The sequence below is a fragment of the Micromys minutus genome, assembly GCF_963924665.1.
Source record: "Micromys minutus genome assembly, chromosome: 26".
Lineage (NCBI taxonomy): Eukaryota > Metazoa > Chordata > Mammalia > Rodentia > Muridae > Micromys > Micromys minutus.
The window spans coordinates 39,342,754-39,353,215 of NC_137961.1; the positions used below are offsets into that span (position 1 = coordinate 39,342,754).

The 10,462-nt window shown below is 37.0% G+C and overlaps 1 pseudogene across 1 annotated transcript; it reads left to right on the top strand.

The window, feature by feature from the left end:
* The first annotated feature begins 318 nt into the window (after positions 1–318).
* LOC308437564 (phosphoglycerate mutase 1-like) lies at positions 319–8,869 on the top strand (annotated as a pseudogene). Its single transcript has 2 exons — positions 319–511; positions 8,115–8,869. The product of its transcript is annotated as a phosphoglycerate mutase 1-like (transcript).
* The last annotated feature ends 1,593 nt before the right edge of the window (positions 8,870–10,462 follow it).

Sequence of the window (10,462 nt, forward strand, 5' to 3'; positions counted from 1 at the left end):
CCTTAGATCCAAGGTCCTTGGAAGGGTCTTTTTTCTTAGGTGCACCTTTTTTCTTTGAACTCTTTAATCATTCATCTCACTCTGTTTCTGACATGCTGTCTTGCAACTCCTCCAGAGCTCCCTGTCCTGCTGCTACCGTAGCACGATAGGCTTTATTTTCTAACAAAACCAAAAAAAAAAAAAAAAAAAAAACAAGACAAGGAAAACAAGAGTAAAAGCTTCTACCACACCTTCAGTGGAGAGAAAGAGATGGGAGAGGTCAAGACCCATGTCTCTCAGAGCTTACCTTCATCCTGCAGTTCTGGATCCTCTCTGTAAATGGAGGGTCTCCTCAGAGCTGGCGATGTTGAAGTTTCCCGGGTTTTGGCACCATATGTCCCACGCTACCATCTCACCAGCAAGAATGCACGTGGACACCAGGATCCTTCTGCAGCAAAATCTTTATTGCATCTGGAAGAGGAAGATAACAAGCAGGAGAAAGCAATCCAATTTATATCCCCTAGGGTGGCAAGTCGCTGTGTGATTGGCTGCCCACTAGTGGTCTGATCGTGATACCCAGGGATGGGCGGTGACTTGGCTCCCACCACTCTTTGTGCATGTGCCCAGTGGTTATTTACCAAAATTTAGCTGAATCATGGCACGTGAAACCAGCACCATCTTGTAAGTGCGCAGCCTTTGGCCCTCAACACACCACCTCTCAGCACCTTCTCCAAACTTGACTACATAATTGGACAAAGAACAAGCCTCAATCGATACAAGAAGATCAAAATATTCCCATGCATCCTTTCAGATCACCATGGTTTAAGGCTGGTCTTCAATAACAACAAAGACAACAAAAAGCCCATATACACATGAAAACTAAATAATGCTCTATTAACTGATAGCAGGGTCAAAGAAAAAATAAAGGAATAAATTAAAGATTTTCTAGAATTCAATGAAAATGAAAACACAACTTATCAAAACCAATGGGATGAGATGAAAGCAGAACTGAGAGGAAAACTCATTGCTCTGAGTGCTTCCAAAAAGAAACTGGAGAGAGTATACACTAGCAACCTGACAGGACAGTTGAAAGCTCTAGAACAAAAGGAAGCAGATACACCCAAGAGGAGTAGATGAGGAGAAATAATCAAACTTAAGGTAGAAATAGACCGAACAGAAACAAAAAAAAAAAAAAAAAAATTGAAACAATCTAGAAAACCAAGAGATGGTTCTTTGGGAAAATTAACAATATTTATAAACCCTTAGCCAGACTAACTAGAGGGCAATGAGAGAGTATCCAAATTAAGAAAATCAGAAAGGAAAGTGAAGAAATAATGACTGAAAGTATAAATTCAAGAAATCATCAGATCCTACAACAAAAGCCTATACTAAACAAAGCTGGAATATCTGGAGGAAATGGATGAATTCCTAGACAGATACAAGATACCAAAGTTAAACCAAGACCAGGTAAACCATTTAAATAATCCCATAACACCTAAAGAAATAGAAGCATTCATCAAAAACCTCCCAACCAAAAAAGCCCAAGTCCAGATGGGTTCAGTGCAGAGTTTTATCAGACATTTATTGACAACATAATACCAATACTCTCCAAACTTTTCCACAAGATAGAATCAGATGGAATACTACCCAAATCATTTTTTGAAGCTACAATAATGCTTGTTCTTAAACCACACAAAGACCCTACAAGAATAGAGAACTTCAGACCAATCTTACTTATGAACATTCATGCAAAAGTACTCAAAAAATCATTGCAAACCTAATCCAAGAACATATCAAAATGATCATTCACCATGATGAAGTAGGCTTCATCCCTGGGATGCAGGGATGTTTTAATATAAAGAAATACATAAATGTAATCCACCATATAAACAAACACAAATAAAAAAAACCAAAATGCTGAGAAAGTATTTGACAAAATCCAACACAACTTCATGTTAAAAGTCTTGGAAAGACCAGGAATCCAAGGCCTATATCTTAATATAATAAAAGCAATATACAGCAAGCCAACAGCCAACATCAAACTTAACAATGGGAAATGAAGCAATTCCACTAAAATCAGGGACTCGACAAAGCCACTCTCGCCCTACCTATTTAACATAGTACTGGAAGTCCCAGCTGGAGCAATTAGACAGCAAAAGGACATCAAAATGATACAAACCGGAAATGAAGAAGTAAAAACATTACTATTTGCTGATGACATGATAGTGTATTTAAGCAACCCCACAAATTCCACCAGAGAATTCCTACAGCTGATAAACAAGTTCAGAAAAGTGACTGGATATAAAATTAACTCAAACAAATCAGTAGTCTTCCTTTATTCAAAGGACAAACATGTGGAGAAAGAAATTAGGGAAAAGATACCCTGCATAATAGTCACAAATTTTATGAAATATGTTGGTGTGACTATAACTAAGCAAGTGAAGGACCTGTATGACAAGAACTTCAAACCTCTAAAGAAGGAAATCAAGGTAGATCTCAGATAATGGAAAGATCTCCTATGCTCATAGATTGGAAGGATCAACATTTTAAAAATCACCATCTTACCAAAAGCAATCTACAGATTCAATGATATCCCCATCAAAATTCCAAGCCAGTTCTTCATTGAGTTGGAAAGTTCAATGTGCAATTTCATATGGAATAACAAAAGACCTAGGATAGCAAAATCCAACCTCAACAACAAGAAAACATCTGTGAGAATCACTATCCCTGACCTCAAGCTATATTACAAGGCTATTGTGCTAAAAACTCATTGTACTGGTACAGAAATAGGCATGTGGATCAATGGAATAGAATAGAAGATCCAGAAATAAGCCCTCACATATATGGTCACCTGATTTTTGACAAAGGAGCTGTAAACATTCAATGAAAAAAGGACAGCCTATTCAACAAATGGTGTTGGTCCAACTGGCACTCAGCATGCAAAAGAATGAAAATAGACCCTTTCTTATCTCCTTGTACAAAGCTCAAGTGTAAGTGGATCAAAGATCTCCACATTAAACCACTGAAACTATTAGATAAGAAAGTAGGGAAACCCTTAGTACTCATAGGCACAGGAGAAAATGTCCTGAACAGAATACAGTGGCTGGAGCTCTAATGTCACAGATTGACAAAATGGACATAATGAGATTGCAAAGTTTCTTTAATGTTAAAGACACTGTCAAGAAAACAAAACTGCAGCCAACAGTATATATGTATGTATATGTACCCACTAATACTTAATTACAACCTTATAAAATACATTCATATACTTTTATTGAAAATGCTGAAAATTTGTACATTTATCTTTGTTTTTTAAAATAAAGTAGAAAAGTGTGTCAATATGTATTTCTGTTGTTATTAGATTCAGAAAGGAATAGACAGAAGGTTTTTTATGTGGATTTGAGAAATATAAGATCTCATACTACATATAGTCATTTTAACTTGTGTTTATTATTTGAACGGGACAAAGAGAACATACAGATAACCTTAACTAACTTTTAAAACAAGCTTCCAGGAGAAGAACATCTAGAGTATATATGATACTCTGTTAAAAATATTTTCAGGAAATCTGAGGATTGTAGTAAAAAGCGTGACATAGAAAATGCATTCATGTCATCACTAGCATCTAATGATGTGCCTTTCTTCTTCTTTTCTTTGTTGTTGTTGTTTCTTTGTTTGTTTCTTTGTTTGTTTCTGTCGGACAGGGTTTCTTTTTGTAACCCTTGCTGTCCTGGAAATTGTTCTGGATACTAGATGGTTTTGAACTCAAAGATCTATCTGACTCTGTCTCCCAAGGGGTGAGGTTGAATATTTATGCCACCACTGCCAGGGCAATGTGCCATTTCTTAAAGAAAACATGTATGCACTCACTATCTTTCTATCTATCTATCTATCTATCTATCTATCTATCTATCTATCTATCTATCATCTATCTATCTATCTATGTATCATATATTTGTCTATCATATATCTGTCTACTTAACACCTATGTATATATGTATCTATCTGTTCATCTCCCTGTCATTTACTTTTTGATTTTAAGTGTGAGTGTAGGAGTACATGTGCACAAGGCTGTAAGTGTCCATTGTAGACAAGATGTTTCTGGTTCCTATGGGGCTGAAGTTACAGACAGATGTGGGTTTCCTAGTACAGTTGCTGGAAATATACCTGTGACCGCCTGCTAAATTAGTATGTATTCTTATCCACTGAAACATCTCTCCAGTCCAAATTGTTCCATTTCCAATAAGTTAACAGATTTATAAATTCATGTTTATATAAAAATGTTCATTAAATTTCTCAACATTTATCTTATATTCACTCTGAAGGTGGAAGATAATTTAAGGAATCTATTTAATTTATCATGGTATATGATGGCTAGATTTTCAATAATAGTATATAGCAAATAAACATTTCTCTTGCATTTTGGGGAAAAAACTCACCTAATAATATTGTAAAACATTTGTTTTGGTATTTTTATGTTTGTTGTGAAAATGTTATTTAAAATCAACAGAAAAGATCCTTAACTGGATGGTTAAACCATTACAGCAGTGCTTTGCTCAACAGTAATAACATCATTATAAATTTTATCAAGCACTTAATATATACAAAGCCCTTTGACATGCACATTACCTATATCATGTAAATCAATACTTACTCTTGACCCTTTTTTTCCAAGAGAATTATCAAAGTAGGTAGTGATTAAAGAGATTATGTAAATTAGCCAAGTTCTCATAACTAGTGACTAATTGCTGAAAAGCTACTCATTTAAAAGTTGTAACTCAAGATTAATGCAATAAAATGCCTTTTTATGTCAAGGTTCTGGATAAACCTCAACTGTGAGTAAATAGCACATGAAATTTCACATCTACTATTTAGTGGCTTCATCTAGGTCAAATTAAATTGTTTAATACAAAATTTCTGTAGCTTGTTACGTTCACTGTGCTATCAATCTATACTATCATTAATTAATTTAAAAAAGTTTAAACTAACATATTCACTTTAAGGACATCACAATATTTATATCACAATTTTGTATGTTATTTTTTTATTCCTAAAGTATTTCTGAATTTTTTTAAACATTTTATTAGATATTCCCTGTATTTTCATAATAAATTTTATCCCCCTTCAACCCACTAACATCTTCCCTTGCTCTCCCCTTTATTCCATAAAGATGCTCACACTGACAACCACCCACTCCCACCTCAGTGTCTTGGCATTCCCCTACACTGTGAAAACATTGATGCAAGAAAGCTCTATCCTATGCTACATAAGCAACTAGAGCTATGGGTCTCTCCATGTGTGCTCATTGGCTGGTGTTTCAGTCCCAGAGTGTTCAGGAGGGTTTGGTTGGTTGATAATGATCACCCCTCCCCATGGAGTAGCAAATACTTTAGCTTCTTTATTCCTTAATCTAGATCTTTAATTGGGGTCCCTGTATTCAATCTGATGGTTAGGTGCAAACATCCTCAGCTGTATCTGAATGACTCCAGCAGAGCCTCCCATGAGGCATTTATATGTAGCTACTGTGAGTAAGCACTTCTCAGCATCAGTAACTGTGCTTGGGTTTGTTGGCTGCCTATAGGGTAGATCCCCAGGCGATGCAGTCTCTGTCGATCTTTTCTTCCATATCTGCTCCTCTCTTTGTCCCTGTATTTTCTCCCATGCCTGTTTTGTTTTCTCTTGTAAGAAAAACTGAGATATTCACATTCTGGCCACCCTGCTTTTTGAGGTTCATAATGTCTGTGAATTGCTTTTTTTTTTTTTTTCTTTTTCTTGTGTGTGTGTGTGTGTGTGTGTGTACTCAGAGCTATTTGGGGCTAGTATCTCCTTATCAATGAGTACATACCATGTGCAGTTTTTTTTTTTTTTTTTTTTTTTTTTTTTTTTTTTTTTTTTTGGACTTGTTTTTCTCACTGAGGATGATAGCGTAAATTTCATTTATTTACCAAGAATTCATGAATTAATTGATTTTAATAGCTGAGTAGTACTCCATTGTGTAAAAGTACCACATTTTCTGTATCTATTCCTCTGTTAAAAGTCATTTGGGTTCTTTCCAGATTCTGGCTATTAGTAATAAGGATGCTATGAACATAATAGAGCATGTATCCTTGCTTTATTAAATCTCTTTTAGATATATGCCCAGAAGTGGAATAGCTGGGTGTTTAGGTAGCACCATGTACAATTTTCTGAAAATCTGCCAGACTGATTTCCAGAGTGAATGTACCAGCTTGCAATTCGACCAACAAGGGAGAATTGTTCCTCTTTCTTCATATCTTTGCCAGCATCTAATGTCACCTGAGTTTTTGATCTTGACCATTCTGGTTGATGTAAGGTAGAATCTCAGGGTTGTTATGTTTTTTCTTTCCCTTATAACTAGGGTTGTTGAACATTTTTTTAGATGTTTCTCAGCCATTTTGTATTACTCAGTTGAGAATTTGTGCTTAGCTCTGTACCAAATCTTTTAACAGAATTATTTGATTCTCTGGATTTTAACTTCTTGAGTTCTTTGCATATATTGGATTATAGCCCTCTTTAAGATGTGGGGTTGTTGAAGATGCTTTCCCAATCTGTTGCATGCTGATTTTTCCTCTTGGCTGTGTTCTTAGCGTTACAGAAATTTTTCTATTTAATAAGGTCAAATTTGTTGATTCTCTTTCTTAGAACATATGCCATTTGTGTTCTGTTCACAAAAATGTCCCCTGTGTCTATATGTTATTTCTTACTTTCGAATCTATTAATTTCAATGTAACTGGTTTTATTTCAAGGTTTTTAACCAACTTGGTCCTTAGGTTTTACAATGAGCTAAGAATGGATTGATTTGCATTTTTCAGCATGCTGAAGCCCAGATGAACCAGCACCATTTGTTGAAGATGCTTTACTTTTGCCATTGAATGCTTTTAGCTCTGTTGTCAAAGATGAAGTGAAGATAGGTGTGTGGGTTCATTTCTAGGTATTCAATTATGTTCTATTGATCTACTTGCCTATCTCTGTCTGAACAACACACAATTTCTATCAAGACTGTTCTGTAAAACAGCTTGAGGTTAGGGATTATGATTCCCTTTTATTGTTAAGAATAGTTTTGTTTTTTGGTTTTTTTTTTTTTTTGTTTTGTTTTGTTTTGATGTGTTTTTTGTTTTTTGTTTTTCTTTTTTTTTTTTAATATCCTGGGCCTTAAATCAAAACAACCCTGAGATTCCACCTCACACCAACCAGAATGGCGAAGATAAAAACTTCAGATGACAGCAAATGCTGGTAAGAATGCAGAGGAGGAGGAACACTTCTCCACTGTTGGTTGGGTTGTAAACTGGTACAATCACTCTGGAAATCAGTCTGGCAATTCCTCAGAAAATTGGACATAGTACTACCTGAAGACCCAGTTATTCCACTTCTGGGCATATATCCCAGAGAAGCTCTAACATACAACAAAGACACATGCACCACAATGTTCATAGCAGCCCTATTTATAATAGCCATAAGCTGAAAAAAACCCAGATGTCCTTCAGTAGATGAATGGATACAAAATGGTGGTATATTTACACAATGGAGTACTACTCAGCTTTCAGAAACAATGACTTTATGAAATTCCTAGGAAAATGGATGCTCCTAGAGAATATCATCCTGTGTGAGGTAATCTAGTCACAAAAAAACAGACATAATATGCTGTCATTGATAATTGGATACTAACCCCAGAAATCTCTGAACACCCCAGAACCAATTCACAGACTATATGAAGTTCAAGAAAAAAAAAACAAAGGCCAAAAAACAAAAATAGAAAATGAAAAACCATTATGCTTAATCTTTACACACCAAGAAAATGTTGACTATTTCCAGGTTACATCTTGTTTTACATGTACTTTATGCTCATTGTAACTAGTAAGATTTTAATGCATACTATCAAACCTGTAAAAGAAATCAAATACTGACAAAAATGTATTTGCATACTTTTATGCATAAATGCTTAAAATATGTACATTTATCTTAGTTTTTAAAAATAAAGTTATAAAAAATAGACTAGAAACCAAAAAAAAATACATTTGCAAATTGATCTCTTACTCTATGGAGAATTGAGTTGAAATTGTGATGGGGGCGGGGCTGCGATCCTCAGTTGCTTCCGCATCCTCTGTCTGTCCTCATAGCTGCCTACAAGCTGGTGCTGATCAGGCATGAGAGCGCCTGGAACCTGGAGAACCACTTCAGCGGCTGATACGACGCCACTTGAGCCCGGCGGGCCATGAAGAGGCAAAGCGCGACTGGCAGGCGTTGCGAGATGCTGGCTATGAGTTTGACATGTTTCACCTCTGTTCAAAAGAGAGCAATCCGAACCCTCTGGACAGTTCTGGATGCCACTGACCAGATGTGGTTGCCAGTGGTCAGGACGTGGCACCTCAATGAGCGACACTATGGGGGTCTAACAGGTCTCAACAAAGCATAAACTGCTGCTAAGCATGGTGAGGCACAGGTAAAGACATAGAGACGATCTTACAGTGTCCCGCCACCTCCAGTGGAGCCTGATCATCCCTTCTACAGCAACATCAGCAAGGATCACAGGTACACAGACTTTACTGAGGACCAGCTGCCCTCCTGTGAGAGCCTGAAGGACACTATTGCCAGAGCACTGCTCTTCTGGAATGAAGAAATTGTCCCCCAGATCAAAGAGGGAAAAAGGGTCGTGATTGCTGCCCATGGCAACAGACTTCGGGGCATCGTCAAGCATCTGGAGGGTCTTTCAGAAGAGGCTATCATGGAGCTGATCCTGCCAACGGGCATTCCCATTGTCTATGAATTGGACAAGAACTTGAAGCCCATCAAGCCCATGCAGTTCCTGGGAGATGAGGAGACCGTGCGTAAAGCCATGGAAGCTGTGGCTGCTCGAGGCAAAGTGAAGAAGTGAAGGTAAGGAGGCAGACTCCTACCCGACACCCTCACTGCCTGTTCCTGCCTCCTGCACCCTCCCCAGCACCTGCCACACGGACTACATCTTTAGGATCTTAAGTTTAAGTTGTAGCTGCAGATGGGGACCTGTGGTTCCCATTTTCATTTTAGTATTTTATCTCCTGCACCCACTCCCTTCATAGAATCTAGTCAAAATAACGCCTCTGGGGTGCAGGTTCTTGGTCCACATCCAGGGACGGCTCCCTGTGCCAGGAGAGTTGAGAGATAGTAATTATAATTTTTCTTATTTCTTTGTTTACTAAGGGTCTGCTTAGGAAGAAGTCAGGGAGGAACTGCACTGTGGTATGACCAATGAGAAGCTGCGGTCCAATTTTGTCCCTGGAACCTGTCCTTCATTCTTCACACAATTAGGTAACTGGGGGCATAGGCATTCCAGTGGAGAGTGAAAGTAACCTCATAGTGATTTGAAAGACCCCACTTTCTCTCTGACCCTAAAAGAGCTGCTGGCCCTAGAAAGTTGGGATCAATCTTGTCAAGTCTATGTATTACATTTACTTTTATATAAGAAAAGTATATATACATATATCAGCACCCAAAAGCAACTCTTGAGGTTGCTAGTGGCGGTTGAAACAGTCCTATGTGGTCAAAAGAAAATAAGCCATTCCTCATATCAAATGGGAGGAACTCCTTGTACCTCTTGCTGTGTTTGGACCCCTTTGCCTTATTTTGTAGAGGTGAAGAGCCCCTTGATCACGTCCAAGTTTTTGTCTTTCACTGTCTGAATCATGTTCCAGCTGCTTGACCCTACTGTGTGGGATCAGAACTCATTTGGGCATAACAACTAAATCTCTTTCCAGATCAGAATAATAAAGGAGTGATGTGCAATAAAAAAAAAAAAAAAGAAGAAATTGTGATAGGGATTTGATTTAATCCATAGATTGCTTTTGGAAAGATGGCCATATTTTTCCCTTTTGATTCTTCAATTCCATGAAGATGAAAGATGGATGGCTATTGGTTTGCTATGTATTGCCTTTACTCTGCTTAGTTTGGAACTTTCGATAATATTTTTTACTTGGTGGATTTCTTCTCTGAGTTTAATTATTTCCTGCTGTCTACTCCTCTTGGATGAATCTGATTCTTGCTGTTCTAGAGATTTCTGGTGGACTGTTAAGCTGATAGTGTATGTTCTTTTTAGAGGCACTCAGAGCTTTGAGTTTTTCTCTTATACTTCATTCTCTGCATCTTATAATTTGGGTATGTTGTGCCTTCATTTTCATTAAATTAAAAAAACATTTTTAATTTCTTTCTTTATTTCTTCTACTTAATTATCATTGAGCAGAGCATTGTTCAGCATCCATATGTATGTGGGTTTTTTTGTGTTTCTGTTGTTATTGAAGACCAGCCTTAGTCCATGGTCATCTGATAGACTGCAAGGAATTGTTTTGATATTTTTGTTTCTGTTAAGACCTGTTTTGTAATAGAATATATAGTCAATTTTGGAGAACATATTCTGAGGTGAGGAGAAGAATGTATATTCAGGGTTTTTTTTGGCTTTGTTTTTTATTGTTGTTTTTTGTTTTATGATGAAATG